This window comes from Eublepharis macularius, chromosome 7 (assembly GCF_028583425.1).
Source record: "Eublepharis macularius isolate TG4126 chromosome 7, MPM_Emac_v1.0, whole genome shotgun sequence".
Classification (NCBI taxonomy): Eukaryota; Metazoa; Chordata; class Lepidosauria; order Squamata; family Eublepharidae; genus Eublepharis; species Eublepharis macularius.
The window spans coordinates 101,229,440-101,245,854 of record NC_072796.1 but is presented as its reverse complement, the minus strand read 5'-3'; positions in this window follow the sequence as shown (position 1 = coordinate 101,245,854).

Below are 16,415 nucleotides of genomic sequence, written 5' to 3'. Positions count from 1 at the left end.
AATAGTCTGCTTTGTTTTTCACCCTGAATGCCTGCAGAACTGGCCCATTCTCAATTCCAGATCATTCATAAATAGTCCCAATATCAACCATTGTGCCAGCTCACTTCTTACTTCCCTCCACTGTGAGATATGCCCTTTTCCTTATATCTCTGCAAGGGAAGGGGCTGAAAACTTACTTAAAAAATGAAAGCTGGGAATTCAGAGAATTTGCTATATGTATTGTTAAACTGAAAGGTCGATATAACACTATGAAAATGATTTTTTAAAAAAATACAAAAGCCCTGGGGGCCCAAGGGAGGCAGCAGTGGCCAATTCATGTGCCAGAAAAAGCAGCATGGTTCGAAGTACGTAGCTATTGCTGTTCTGGGCTCTGTCCCAACAGAAGTCGGTTTGCCCTGCTGAGGCTTGCCTCTAACTCGAAGCTCTGGGTCAACCTGGGCAAGGCACACTACTTTGTACCATGGGGAGAGGGACTTAGGTATGGTGGCGGAGGTGATGGCTTAGGATGACAGTGATCTGTATGTAGAAACTGCAAGGAAGTCAGGGAGTAGCAAAATACTCTTCACATCTGTAAAATCCATGCTCTCTATAGTCAGTTACAACCTGGTAAATTGTCAACTCTATACTCATAAAACCTCAATTCACATGACTTAATTTTGTAACTTTGTCTAATCAGGAAGACTACTCATTTTTAAATGTGCCTCCTTGTTTTCATTTTTGAAAACCTTCCCATAATAATTCTTTCCTTGTGAGTACCACAAGCATTGTCCAATAATCTCTCAAGTTACAGAAACCAACAGATACTGCATAATATCAACAATTAGAAGTTGGTGTGTTTCCCCCATTTCCATGATTTTTATATTCCTTCTTTTCATTATTTCCTAAGCTAATAAGTAAAAGTTTACCCACAGAATTCAGAGCACAACATGTAAACTATCTGTTTGTAATAAAGGGATGAACAAACTGTACATGCCGCGGTTTGTACAGACCCAGCTGTACTTCCATACCAAATTGCAATTTGGGAATGGAAAGTTAAAATGAAGTATCTTTTCAGCAGTCAAACCACAAAGGGATTCATTTCTACAGAAAAGTATTTTTGGAAAATGCAGCCCCTCCCACTGACATGCCTCATGCTAATGTTTGTTAAACACCAGCAACTGGATTAACTATTATGCTATGCACAACTACAGGAGGGGATCCCAGCCAGATTTGGGGCCCTGCTGGAAAGTATGCTCATTCTGCTATTTTGAACTGAGGTTTTTACCTAAAATCAGAATGAAAAAGAGTTTGAAAAGATGGACTGGGACATGAGGAAAAAAACAGGCAAGTGAGGGGCACAGAACAGAAGGTGAAGGAGCACATTCTTAACTGCGATTATGAAGCCTGTCAGGGCTGAAGTGCAGCAAAGCTAACTTCTCAGAGTGTGCTCCAGAAGGCAAGTTGGCACCTATGTGCTATGTTCAGTCTGAGTTCCGGCAAATGGCACACAGATACCATCTCTTGGTTGGAATGGCCACAACTCTATTGGTTACAGCTAGATGGAGCATTGGCCAGGCATATGAGCAGCAGATCCTCACTGGCATCGGAGGGCCCTTATTGCTGTCTGATGCATGACACTCCAGCCCCTGTGCTGGTTCATAACAGCAAGGGTTTTCCGCTGCCCGCCGTGCTGGTTGGCCCTTGCCTGCCAATCTGCAGGGGTCAGCTGCCCAAATGCCCCACTCACCCCTTCAGGATCCAGCCTAATGCTTCAAAACAACCAAACCCATAGTGACAAGCCCCCACATCTGCCCTGTGAGAGGAGGGTGGGTGGGAAATGTGCTGCTTCTGCCAATAGTCTTTTGGAATGGCACTGACCATGTTGCTGGTCAGGAGAAGGACCTCGTCGCTCCTCCTCTTCCAGTTTTTACCCCACCTGCACTGCAGCCTGGCACTCGGTGCCAACCCAGTCTGAGGTAAGTCTGCAAACTTCCTTTCTGGGAGCAGGAGATTCAGTTTGCATTTCTGCTCATCTCCAAGCCTGTGAAGAAAGAAAGCAGCTAGAAATGGCAATTTTGAGCAGGCTAATGGCAAAAGCTAAGCCACATCTCTCCTTGCTGCTCTTCCTGTTCTCAGTTGTAGCCTGTCATGGGTGGGGCCAGCCCAAGCAGGATTGTCACAGTCCGGTCTGAGGTCAGTACACAAGTCCCAAAGCCCTAAGTCTAAAAGCCAGAGTCCAAGAACTGAATCCAAAGTCCAAGAGCCAAGTCTGAAGTCCAAGAGCGAAGTCAGGGGGTCTGTAGGTTAGTGCCAGTAAGGTTCAGGGCATGGTCTCAAAGCTACAAGACAAGGTTCCAGGGGGCGGCCACACCAAGAGCAGGAAACTGAGACGTTGCTTCCATGCCCAGCAGCCTTTATAGCAGCCCCAGGGCTAAGAGCCATGCATGCAGCCCATTACTAGGGAAAGGATGCTGCAACTACTCCTTCTCATCATCAGAGAGCAGCTGGCGCTGGCCCAGGAGGCATGCACTTCACTTCCTTGTTCTCAGCTTCTGTCTATGGCATTCTAAGGGTGGAGGTGAAGCTGGAGGGCTGGGGCCAGCTAACTAGGTTTCACCTGCTGGCTCAGAACTAGAGGGTGTTGGCCCTGCCTCAGCTGTTGGTGGTGCTGGCTGATCAGCAGGCATTCCCTGCTGGTCAGCTTCGTTAGCTCCCCTTCTCCTGAGGAGTCCTTAGCTTCTGGCAGTTCAAGGCTGGCTGCACGGAGCTCCTCTTCTCCTGAGGCGTCCTCACTATCACTCAGCCCTGGTTGACTCATGACACAGCCTTTGATGCTACTTTGCATATCACTCCCCCCCCCCCCAAGAATTTTGTAAATGAGAGGAAATTTAAGAAGAGGCATTTTAAACTACTACTAGCTAGTGGGGGGCGGGGGGGGGAATATGGATTGGGACTATGGCATTAGCAGAGAGGAGGTGAGATTAATTCTTTCCCCAGGTGCTTTTTCTGGAGGTGTTGTTTTTGCCTTGACAGAAAACAACATAGGAGAAAATGTACTTTTTTGTTGTTGAAATAGAACCTTCAGTGCCCTGATTCATATCAGGGAAGGGGTGCGAGGGATTGGGATAAGTCCCTTCTCACCAATCACTGTGGTCCACTCCAGAGTCAAAGAAGGCCCAGTATGGCTACAATTTCTAGAAATTTAAAGAGACGCAAGAGCTAGTCTCGGATTGCCTACATCTTGGCTATTTTGGCTCCAAATATATTTATACATAGGTATAGTTCACTGAATTTCATGGGATTGGGTTAGATTCAAACTAACATTGCCACAGGAGCAAGTACTTTGGCATGTGTGGGGAGGGGTTGTGCCCCAACCTGTATTTATTACAGCTCCATGGATTGTAAGGATGTTCATGTAGGGTGCAAGGTAGGCTGCCTTCATATGTTTTACTGATATTGATATGACTGTTTATGTTGTGTTTCAGCAATTCTTCAACTCTGTATTGGATCCTTGCTAATGCTATGTCTTTGTAAACTTGTATTCATTTACCTGATGATATTGTTTATGGAAATGTTCTTGACACTGGATAGAAATGCCTGCCCTTGTTCTTGCTACTGATTGTGCTAATCTCACACTATGTAATCCGCCTTGAGTCTCAGTGAGACAGGTGGAATATAAATGATGTAAATAAATAAATAAATAAATAAATAAATAAATAAAATTACTTGTTTTATTGTATATATAACCATACATTGTGAATCCACTCTGTCCACACGCGGAGAGAGCGGATTATAAATAAAATAAATAAATTATTTTTTTCTCACATTCCCTCTCCCATGGCAGTCCCCCCAATTAAGGAGAACAGTGATGAGAAGGGGGAAATAATGTGCCAACCAATAGGGTGAACGATAAATGGTCTGTAATAATAAGGACAGACAATCTGAAAGACAAATTTCTAGTGCTTATTACTGAGCTGAAACCACTGGTGGGCTGTGCTATATTTCTGGTGACCAGAGAGCTGGCCTAGCTCCTAATTCCACCCCCCCCCCCTCCAAAGTAGCCTAACGATGTTGATGTATCTGGTTGCATAATGTATCCCCATCACTGAATTCAGCTTTTTTATTTCTTTTTGTTTCACCTTCCGTGAACAGATGCAAAATCTGTAATGTAGTCTTCAGTTCTGGTGGTAGAAAAGTAAATATGAAATATGAAGGAAACCTGATGGTAATGAAATGGTGGTTTACAATTTAGAAATTGGGGGTAGGGTGAGGCAAAATAGTCATGCATTAGACTGTTAGTTTTGTCCCCTTTCTTAATTAAGTAAATTCTTTCACTATACTTGCAATGAAGCATATTTTAAACTTTTGGAGAGAAAGAGTACAGGAGTGCATGGGTTCCCCTCCCCTCCAGAATCAGCCAGCAATACTACAACCATCTATTTATTTCATCACATGATTGTTTTAGTGTTATTTGAAGCACTATTTTGGAGCCAGACATAATCACATTATACAGTTCCCCACCTTATTAACTGGCAGAGAACCATTCCCCATTAGACAATTGATCCTGGGTAGATGAAGCCATTAAAAACAGCACTAATTAGCTGAAGAGAGGAGACACAAATGCAGGGCTGTATCCCTTCCTTTCATGCTCCGGGAAGTTCATGTTCCAGACAAATAATAATTGATATGTAGTCTTCCTTAATTGTGGATGTTAACAGCCAGTGCTATAATGATGGGCTGACAATCGCTGTCTAGCCTATCATACTGAATCCATGAACCTCCGAGCAGCATTTCTGGCTTAAACTCGAATTTCAGATAATGCATTTATAATGTTGTCATAATCAGAGTTGGGCAGCCTACCTTAATTTATGAGTTATATATTATGTGTGTCCAGGTGTTTGTCTTGGAAGATTTGATGCTGACCATTACTGAGTGGTGTATTAGATGAGGAAAACAGATGGGCTGATTGGAAATCCTAAAAATGCAGTCTTAGATCCAAAAGGAGGAACAAAATATACAGTTCTTAATTTTGCAGAATGTCTGCTATAGGGCTAGGAAATGATCAGTTGGATACAATCACCTTCCATGAACAGAATAGTTCATAGAAGTGATTTTGGTCACCATCGTCTTTTCTCAGCAGCCTTCTGTGACCCACAAAACTTGCCCCTGACGGCCAGGGTACCCTCAGGTACAGTTTTGGTGTGATAAGGGAAACAACTGGGAACATCTCAATCAGCTGAATGACATCTAGGCTGAGCATTTCTCTGTGGGAGTATGGCAATATCTTGTATACAAAGAAGAAGAGAAGATCCTGCAGGGGGCAGCAAGCTTTAGTTAGACAGAAATGTAGGGGGAGAACTTTTTTTCAGATTGGGATTTTTCTACTTGTCTGTCTGTGATATGCTACTGTCAGAGTAATCTCCTCTGTCTTCTCAGAACTTTCCAGAACTATCTCAACTATCAAGTCTGTAAGTTTATTTCTACTCTTTCCTGTCTTGTTTGTTAGTTCAATTAATAAAGCCTTTGTTACTCTCAATCAGTTCAGTGTCCTGACTGTGGCCGAGGCGCTCAGCCAACAGTGTTCCTTCCTCTCTGAAGGCCCTTTGCTGTTAGCCTGTAACTTTTACAGTTCTGTTAGTGTGGTGCTGGTGGAACCATTATCAGCTTGAGATATTTTTGTGTTCATTACTTGCTTGAAAATTTTATTGGGGAGGGCGTGTATTGCAGTAGACTTTTTACTCTGAGTCATATTTCTGTCTATATCTATCTAGTACTGTTCATACAGTTATTGCCTTAAGCAGAAATTAAAATGGGAAGAACCTTACTTAATATCATTTCTCTGATGTTTAATTATTGCCTCTATATATTTTGCCACAGAAAGAGTAATGGAATCATTTGTATCCGATAACAGCCATGTCACCTGCACTCTCATATAGGGTAGTTCCATAATTTGTATTTCTATATTTTTTTCCATTTTGTAATCTTCTTTGACCCCTAAGTGTGGAAGAAAGTGGGATAAACATATTCTAAATAAACAAAGAGCTGAAGATATCCAATCTTGTTCTTGTTCCACTCACAGAAGAGCCTACGTAAGAGTGAGAAGCTATTTCTGCCAATTTCACCTTCTTGCTGCAGACTTTCATTCTGCTTTCTCCAGCCTCCAAAACTCTCAGACTCCTGGAAGTAGCTTTGGAACAGGAGCTATTCTGGGAAGAGATAGGTGGCAAAAATCCCTTCTAGAATTATCCTCCATTTGTAGAAGGATTGGATCTGAGGTATAAACACAGTGTTAAGTAATACAGTACTTTTGTTTCTTACCTCCCTCCCCCAAATTAATATAAATTAATACAAGGAGCCAGTTTGGTGTAGTGGTTAAGAGTGGCAGGACTCTAATCTGGAGAACTGGGTTTGATTCTCCACTCCTCAGCTTGAAGGCAGCAGGGTGACCTTGGATCAGTCACAGCTTCTAGGAGCTCTCTCAGCCCCATGCACCTCACAGGGTGATTGTTGTGGGGGTAATAATAATATACTTTGTAAACCACTCTGAGTGGGCAATAAGTTGTCCTGAAGGGCAGTTTAGAAATAGAATGTTATTATTTATTATTAAATAGGTTGTGCAGTGCCCATTTTCAAGTAATGGGGTCATGGTTTCATTTCTCCATTGCCTTGTCTAACACTGTTCCAGGAATGTAAGAATTCCATGAGGGAATAACAACATTTTGAACATAGAAATGTAAAACACCTAGACCTGTGTTGTCATACGGCTAGTGTTATGTGTCCATCAAAGCTGATTGTTGAATGATTAAAGTCTTCAAAAAGAATGTGGTCAGATCTCAATCTCCCACCATACGAATCCATCCTCCTCTTATTCCATTCAGGGACTGGTATGCAGCTGCGGAAAAAGCACTATAAGTGATTCACAGCCATTTTTCAGACATCAGATGCTTCTCTAGTTTTCATTATGTAGCAACTGTAGAACCTGGACAACTTACATTCATTTCCACGTGTAAAATACAGATGAACACCCACAGAGCAATGACAGCACTGCAGGTTCTTGTGTGGGCATACCCCAAGCTGCTCATTCCTTTAAACCAAGCCATATGATATTTTTTATTTCTTTCCTCAAAGATTCTTTTACAGCTCAGCTAGGGAATGCCTGCTCCCACTACATCTTAACATTTACTTTGTATCAAAAATGTGTACAGAAAAATAATGTGGTCACTACTGTCAGATCTCGCTATCTAATGTTACTTATAGGACTGGTTATTTGGTACCTGGTTGCAGGTGTAGCTGTATAGAAGAGCAAGATTAGGGTCCAGTAGCACCTTAAAGACCAACTAGATTTCCAAGGAATGAGGTTTTGAGAGTCAGAGCTCCCCTTGTTACTCCTCATATCTGATGGAGTTCCGACTCCCTTCCTAGCTGGTCTTTAAGGTGCAACTGCACCCATATCTTGCTCTTGGCACTTGATGGAACGCTATTAAATCTATTGCATTAGTAGAGGAATTTTCACCCCAAGTTTGGAAATAAATTATTAAGTGTGTGAAGGAGAAACCTTGAAGCACAAGATACAATATGGTACTGAGTATCTTGTGCGGGCATCACTCTGATTAGTGCTCAGTTCAGAGAAGTAAAAGATCTGATCACAGGAGCTGGAGGAGGTAGATTATGGAAGAATTGTCAGTCAATCTTCTAAACCTGTCTAAGGGAGATGCACCTTAAATATGCAATTAGAGCGTTAGTGTGTGTGCAGCATTGCGTATCTGGCATTGGGATAATTCTTTTTTATATATGATGTGTTATTTTGAACTACCCATTATCAAACAAAACAGCGCAAAACAGACACTCTGACTGATTGTACCTTTGAAGCTGCATCAGATTAATACAACCTGCATAAGGGCCAAGGCACAAGGACATTGCGATTCAAAGAAATAGGAGATAATTGGAATCTGTCCTGACTTACATCCAAATCTGAAAAGCCTGATAGCTATTAACGAAACAGGAAATTTAATGTCAAATATCAGCATCCAGCAAAATTCTTCAGAAATAATGAGTTAAGCTGTTAAGATAGGAACTCTTTTTATAAAAGGGTAAGAAATAAAACCGCCAAGGGGGAAGATGCTAACTGAAACTAGAGGAAGAAGAAGTGTTAAGATTAGTTGCCTGATTCATTGGCCATTGGCCAATTCTTTCACAAATTGAGAGTCTTGGAACAAAATGGAACAAAAACCCATCAGCTAGAACCCTGAGAGAACCTAAACTGTGAATACCAGAAAAGAAAATGTGCAAAATAAAAAGGCTCACAGATTAAGGCAGAATAAGAAAATAAAGAGATGAATATCAGCATTCTAGTATAAACTAGAGTTCCCCTCTGTTCCTCATTGGAAAAGCATCTTGCTCTGCTACTTCATTTGGATTAGAGTTTAAGGTTCTCTCCGAGTTCTTGGTGATGGATTTTGTTTCTCTGAATCCATTTAATGCCTTTTATTCTGCATTTTATAGCATTTTTTATTATAGGATTTTTATGGCACTTGGATGCAAATAGGGCAAAACATGATGCTAAAATTCTGTGTAAATTTGATTATTATTATTATCATTTATTAAATTTATAGTCCACCCTCCCCGTGAACGGGCTCAGGGCAGATTAATGGAGAAAAATTAGTAGGAGGAACATGGTGCAAAAAATGAGGATTCCACCTGTTCAACTGATGTGAAGGAGATGCAGAAATGAAATGGATTTTCACAGTGAAATTTAGCAACATCCCTAATTTACACTATCTCCAGTCTAGGTACATCTGTGGTAATTGCTGAAGCTAAATGATCAGTGCTTGAATGGGAGGCCACACTGAGCTTTCTAAAGGAACAACAGGATATAAGTATAATAAAAAATACATCTGAAGACTCATGTTGTATTAATATGACATGAAGCTGTCCTAGATCTTACTCTTGTGCAAAGAGTTCAGTAAGGAGTAAGATATACGAGTTACCACAAAAGCTGAAGTTAAAACTGCTCATTTTGGATCCCAACTACACATTTTTTTCTTGCTGGTAGATTTGTATCAATCATTTCTGTGTGGCATTTTACAAGGACTTTAGACAGAAAATGGACTGTTCTGAGACCTCTTCATATATTTTATAGCAAAATAAATTCAGTTTTTGAATACATGGAAACTACAGCTAGGCGCATTTCTTTATACCTATATGCTAAAACATGTTTTCCAACACTTGTTTGTAAGATTCTCTTCAGATTTTTAAACTCTAAAAAAAAACTTGTGTAAATCTAAATAAGCAACAGATATGTTTCTTCCTCATGAAAGAGTAGTGCTTGAATGCTGAGTGACCCCAAAGGACTCCAAAGACCTCTGTCTCTCCCTCAGTATGTAAACATTTGTGGACATGTAGGCAGTGCAGCAGATTTTTACGAGGAATGGGGGTTTGGGAGTCCCTCTAATGTCCTGTTGAAGCCCTTCACTTCTTCTCAGTCAAGCTGTGCAAGCTGAGCTCTGTGGGGCTTGGTGACAGTATGAGTATGTGCCGGTTTCCCACTTCTTAGCCTGCCTCAGTGCATTGCCTAAACACACGAACATTTGCACAAGTCAGGTGGTTGGTAGAAGCCAAACAGGCAATATAGAGATTCCTCTGAGTTGGCATTGTGCTCATGTAGGAAAGGATGATACACACTGTGTGAAGAGGTTATTCATGAATGTATTTGAATGACAAGTAACAAAAATAAACTCCTGTAAAAAGAAGACCACATGCAAGAGTGGACACTCAAGAAAATAAAAAGGAGATGAGAAAAGGAGTCACTTTTCTTTTTTCCCCCTTGAGTGTCCATTTTTGCCTGCTGTCTCTCAGCTTCCATTTACAGGAGCTTATTTCTCTTACTTGTCATTCAAATACACCCACTAACAGAACGAATAAATGCCATGAAAACTAGCAAGATGACATAATGAATGAGTTACTGTAAATGCCTCCAGCATAAAACAATTATGTACCTGCTATTGTCAAAAACATTCAACATTTTCTTTTGTTGAAAGGGAAGCAGCTATAAATTATTCACAGGGGCACTGAAACTATTTCTTTTTTTTTTCTTTTGGGCTGCTTCCAATTAATTTCTCCCTGAACATCCCTAGATATTTAGTTAAAGACAGAAAATTTACATGCAGAGTTTTGATTTTTGCAGGAGGTTATCTAAATGAACATGCACACACATATAAATGCTTATAATATGAAATACCAACTTTTCAACTACAAACTGAGATCTGTTATATGAAGTAATTTGGGCTCCATTTGCATCAGCAATGCAAAGGCAGGCAAGGAACACATTAAATCAAAGCATATATGGGTCTTCATGTCATCTTTGACTTTCTGAAAATTAAGAACCAGAGAAATTTTAAAAGGACATTCAGATGAACATTATTTGAGTTTTAATTACATTTATTCTCCCTATCCGCAAAGGTGTCTGTTAATTAGAACTCATGTTTTTAATGGGGCTAAGGAATGTACTAAACTTCATATCACACAACTCCATATAAGTCTTTTTCCACGGATGTTGTGAAAAGGAGAGAAAAATTCTATATATGGGATTTTTTTCCTAATGTTGCCCTGTTATGTGACTTACAACCATTTCTTGTGATCTGGGATTGTTTTCTAATTTAGTGAGCCATCTATTAACTTTAGTTGTCTTTTTTCCTTTTGTGATTGTCTCAATAAGAGAATGACCTGCTTTTGGAAAGCAAAGTAGCTTCTTGTTCTCCCCTGTCCCTCTCTTTTTCAGATCTGCTTGTTTCCAAGAAGATGTCTTGTATTATAATACATGGGAGGTTTTTATTTGTTTGAAAATCCTCACACTGACAGAATTTTTTAAAAACCTGATTTAGCCATTTGCTCAGTTGATGAACGGAATATACAAATTAACGATTTAAGCTGAAATGCTGCTTAAAATAATTCTGGAAAAAGCACTTCATTATTAGTTACTAAAGCCAATGGCCACAGCTCACAATATGAAGCAGTAATGACTTCCCAGCAAACAACGGTGAAAACGAACACTTCATCAGCATAATTTATTTCCGTCTAATATTAGTCCATGACTACTTAGGAAAATGAGAAAACAAATTGTAAAAAATCCTAAAAGGAGAAACCCACTTCCTTTCTGAGTCTCTAGAGGGAGGGTTGGGTTGTTGTAATAAAGCTTTGTTGTCAATTAAGCATATTTTTCATACCCTCATTAGCGCAAGCTTCTTTTTTAAGGAAAGGTTTCCAGTCAGTTTTCAGCTTTAAGATTCAGACTTATGTTGGCTCCCAGACACTCTGCTTAAAAAAAAAAAAAAGAGAAAAAAAATTCTTCCTTGGGACATGTGCGTGTGAGTCCTGTAACTGTTAAGTGTAATTAATAGCAGCACATTGGTAGAAAGTCAGACATAATAATTGATTTTTTTTCTTTTTACTGTGCTAAAGATCAAGGGAACATATCCTTCATCCTCTAATATGCACGCACAGCAATAGCAGAATAGATCCTCTGGGAGAGTTTGAATATCCGGTGCTTTGCTGCCCACAAGATCCTTATTATAAAAGGTGTTGTAAGCCAGCCAAGATGGAGGAAAGCTGCTGCTGCTAGAATTACTGAAAAATGCTTAGCTCTGAGTCCTTGTTACACAAAGCAGGAAGTGAAAAAAACCCAGCACCCCAATAAAGGAGGTTATTAACAAATGGGAAGAAAAACCCTTCTTGTGGACAGCCTGTGAATAAAATAAACCTTTAAAACTCCAGCCTGTGGCTGCTTTGCAATGAAGTGTCACTCTAAAGGCCAAGATATATGTGATATGAGGGATCCGTGCTTGTGTGAGGATGCTAGGCAACTCTCAAAAGACTTCACTTCAGGAGTTAAAGTTCTTTATTGGTATTGCCAGTTTCATGCTCTCATGCCATCTTTGCTAGGACTGACAGTTACAGAAAAGCTCAAAAGCAAGTAAAGCTTCCCTGTGGCTACTTCCCCCTCCTTCTACTAGTCTTTTGACTCTACTAGCAGGCTGGGTGATTCACAGACATCTCAAGGTCAGGTTCCCAGGCTACGGAGAGATTACAGCAGGAATCGGCTACCACTTCCCGTTCTTAGTTTCCCAGCCCCCAATAGCATCAGTTTTAGCTGCAGAAATATGACAGGTGATCCTGAGCATCTGACATCCTGCCCCCCCAAAGATCAGTAACCCCCCCCCCCCAGGTTTCTCTGGGTATCTTCTATGGAAAGCCCGAACCAATTTTGCGGCTCTTACATCAGTGGACTTAACCCATTCAGTTTGGCTCTTTGAAAAATGTTTCCATTGGATTAAATAATATAGTACCCCTCTCTTCCACGTAGAGTCCAAAATGAGTTTGACCTCTTGATGAGGCTGTCTGTCTATATAAATCGGAGGTGGGGCTCCGGGGTCCAGGTGCCACTGGTCAGGTCCTGGGTCCTTTTTGAGGAGGCTGAAATGGAAAACTGGGTGCACATGCTTCAAATTCTTTGGAACTCCAGTTCAACAGTGACTTCATTGATTTTAAGTTTCACTAGTTTTTTACTGGGCTGTGCTCCCTTCAAGGTTATTGTGGACATATAAACACTGCCTCCCACCTTCAGGTCGCAAGGGGGTGAATACCTCTTATCCGCTTGGGTTTTGTATGCACATTTGGCTCTTTCCAATCTCTGTTTCACTGCATCCCACCGTGACACAATTCTTGTCCACCACTCATGTAAATCACCCCCCCCTTCACATTAGGGTCTACACCAAATACTGACATAGGTTTTCCTTCAAACCATTGAGTGACTTGAAAGGGGGTTTTCCCTGTGGAGCAGTGTATGCTATTATTGTAGCAATATTCTGCATAAGGTAAGGACTCTACCCAATCATCTTGTTCATAGTTGATATAGCACATGACTCCTATTCTGCAGCAGCTACACTGGCTCCCCATGGAGTTCTGGATCAGGTTCAAGATGTTGGTTTTAACCTATAAAGCCCTAAATGGACTGGGACCAGCACACCTGAGGGACTGTCTCTCCCCGTATATACCCCTGAGGGTGCTTAGGTCAGCTAGAAAACATCTACTGGACGTTCCATGCCACAGGGAGGCTCAACTGGCCTCCACCAGAGCCAGGGTGTTTTCGTTTCTGGCTCCAACCTGGTGGAACTCTCTGTCGGAGGACACTCGGGCCTGCCAAGATCTTGTATCTTTTTGGTGGGCCTGTAAAACAGAGATATTCCACCAGGCTTATGGTTGAGGCCAGGAAATTAGATCTATAGCCTCCTGGCTGGTCTCCTCTCAGTGTGGGGGCTACATGATTATCTGCTCCCGCACAAAAGTAATGATTATTGACTATTTGCTCATGACTCCACCTCCTCTTTTCTTTTTTGGGCTGCAGGATTGTGGAATTGTTGGTACCGCTGAAATTGGATTTTATGAAACTGTGATTTTATGGATTTTATTTTATTTATTACTGTGCTTAATCCATTTGTTGTAATCTGCCCTGAGCCCATTTGTGGGGAGGGCGGATTAGAAATTCAATAAATAATAATAATAATCCTAGGAATTGTTCTAGTATCTGATCAGTGCATTCTGTTTGCCCATCCATCTCAGGATGACGATGACTGTAGTTTAGCCCCTGTTAATTCCTGTCACTTTCATAAGCTCTCTCCAAAAGTTAGCAACAAATTGGGCCCCCTGTCAGAGATTATCTTGCTTGGAAAAGAGTATAACCATACCATGTTCTTCATGAACAACCCAGCCAGTTTCTTTGCTGTGGGGAGTTTGGAGCAGGGAACAAAATGTGCTTGTTTGGAGAACAAATGAACTATAATCAAAATTACAGTTTTCCCCTTGGAGGGGGGAAGATCTGTAATAAAATCCATGGATATAGTGGACCAAGGTTGGGGAGGGGTCTCTAGCAGCTGTAAAAGATCTAGGGCCTTTCCCCGGTCTTTTCCCCATTAAACAAACTGGGCAGCTGGATACATCCTGAGATATGTCCTTTCTCATTCCTGGCCACCAGAATTGCCTCTGTGCTAAATCCAAAGTTTTGATGAGGAACTCGAAGTGCCCCGCTGTTTTTTCATCATGGCGTTTTATTAAAACCTCCTTTCTCAGAGCTACTGGTATGTATAACTTGCCTTGTCGATACCAGTACCCATCCTCCTTCTTCTCCAGAGACTCCATAAATCCCTGCAAACCCTCCTCCCCCTCCTTTCCTTGTTCTGTTTTAACTGTCTCCAGCCGGGGGGGGGAGGAAGTGAGGAGTTTATGTGTTTGCCCGGGTCAGCACCGCCCTTCCCAGATGTGCAGGGGTGAAGACACTATCAACAATTTCCTCTCTCTGCCTCTTGTGTTGTGGGAGGCAGGATAGTGCATCTGCCAAGAAATTTGATTTCCCTAGGAGATGTTTGAAGGTGAACTGAAACTTGGAAAAGAATTCTGCCCATCTGAGCTACTTTGCCCCCAATCTGTGAGGTGATTTAAGTGTTTCGAGATTTTTATGATCAGTCCAAATTTTTGCTCCTTCCAGCCCATGTCTTCACGTAGACAGGGCTAACTTAATGGCTGCAGCTTCTTTGTCCCAAATGGACCAGTGTCTCTCTATTTCTGAAAACTTTTTGGTTAACTGTAGGTTCCCATTAGAGTTCTCCTGTAGAATCATCCCTCCCATCATGACATCACTTGCATTGACTTCCAGAATGAACTTCATGTTCTCATCTGGGTGACATAACACAAGTTCAGAGGTGAATGGGGTTTTTAACCTCTCAAATGCCTACTGGCATTCATCAGTCCAGTTTAGCACTTGGTTTTAATTTACCTGGCTCTTTCCCTTTCGTTTTCAACAGGTCAGTTAAAGGCAGAGCAATTTGTGCAAAATTCTTGATAAATGGTCTGTAAAAATTAGCAACGCCCAGAAATGACTGTAATTGTCTTCTTGTTTTGGAAGCTTCCCTCCCCAGTACTGCTTTAACCTTGGCTGGATCCATTACCAGCCCGTCCTTGGAAACTCGATATCCCCAAGAATCCAGCTTTTCTTTGTGAAATTCACACTTTGATACTTTTGCATATAGATGATTTTCATATAGAGTGCTCAGGACTAGGGGTATGCACGCTGGAAATATTCGGATTTCCTGCTTCGGGTTTACCTGAAACAGCAAAAACATTTGGAAATACCTAAAACGAGAAGCGGCAAGCCGCTTAGGATTTGGGTATTTGAATCACTTCGGAATGCTCCGTAAAGATTTGGAGCATTTCAAAGTGATTCAGGGGGCTGGGTTTTCTAGCACCCCCCCCCACTCCCAACCCCCCCACTTAGCCTCCCCTTCCTATCAGCTGGCAGGCAGCAGGGGGGATTCCCCCCTGCTGCCTGCCAGCCGATAGTTTAAAGGGCCCTGTCCTGCCACTTACAAGTAGCAGGGCCCTTTAAAACCCCCACAACACCCAGCCCCCCAGCCCCCCCACTTACCTTTGCTCGGCTGCAGAGCATCTGGTGGCTTATGCCTGCATCCCCACTGCCTCGATCGCCCACCGGTGTCAGGGCCAAGGAGCTCCTTGACCCCGACATCGGCAAGGCGAATGGAGCGCCGCATGGGGAGGTTGCAGGATTAAGCTTGCAGCCTCCCTGCCACCTTGTTCGCCCACCGCTGATGGGGCCGAGGAGTTTCCTGGCCCCAACAGCGGCGCCCACACTCAGCCGCTCATTGGGGAAACCCCCAACAATCAGCTGATTCAGGGCTTTAAATGCTCCTTTCCCTGCTGCTCGCTGCAGCCGGCAAATGGGCATTTATACCTGAAGCTTCCCGAAGCATTATGAATGGTTCGGGAAGCTTTGCTTCAAGATTTCCGAATTGGGGCCAGCATGCTGGCCCCGATTCAGAAACCCTGAAGCTTTCTGGATTGGGTCACTCCTTTGTACAAATATATATGCAACACTTCATTAATCAGGTTCAAGAAGATCCCGGGGTCCCTTGCAAGCCAAAGGGCATAACCAAATTGCCCCAAAGGCGTATTAAACATGATCTTCCACTTATCCTCCTCTTGAATACAAACTCTGAAATAAGCATCCCTTAAGTCCAGTTTGGTGAAGATCCTCCCTTTAGCTACTGCTCCAAGCAAGTCTCTAATGAGAGGGAGGGGATAGGCATTTGACATAAAAACTGCATTAATTCCTCTGTAATCAGTGCACAGCCTCAAGCCTCCATCCTTCTTCTTCTGGAACAGCACTGGGCGGCATGGGGAGAGCTTGTGGGTCTGATAAAACCCGTTTCTAGATTTTTGCTACTACAGACTAACACGGCTAACTCCTCTGGATCTATGACCTTTAAATCATGGTAAGGGATCTCAGCTAACTCTTCCCTTGTTAAACATACAGTTTCAGGCATGGGAGGGGAGTTGCTACCCCACTGTGGGCTTCTGACATTCCAGCACTG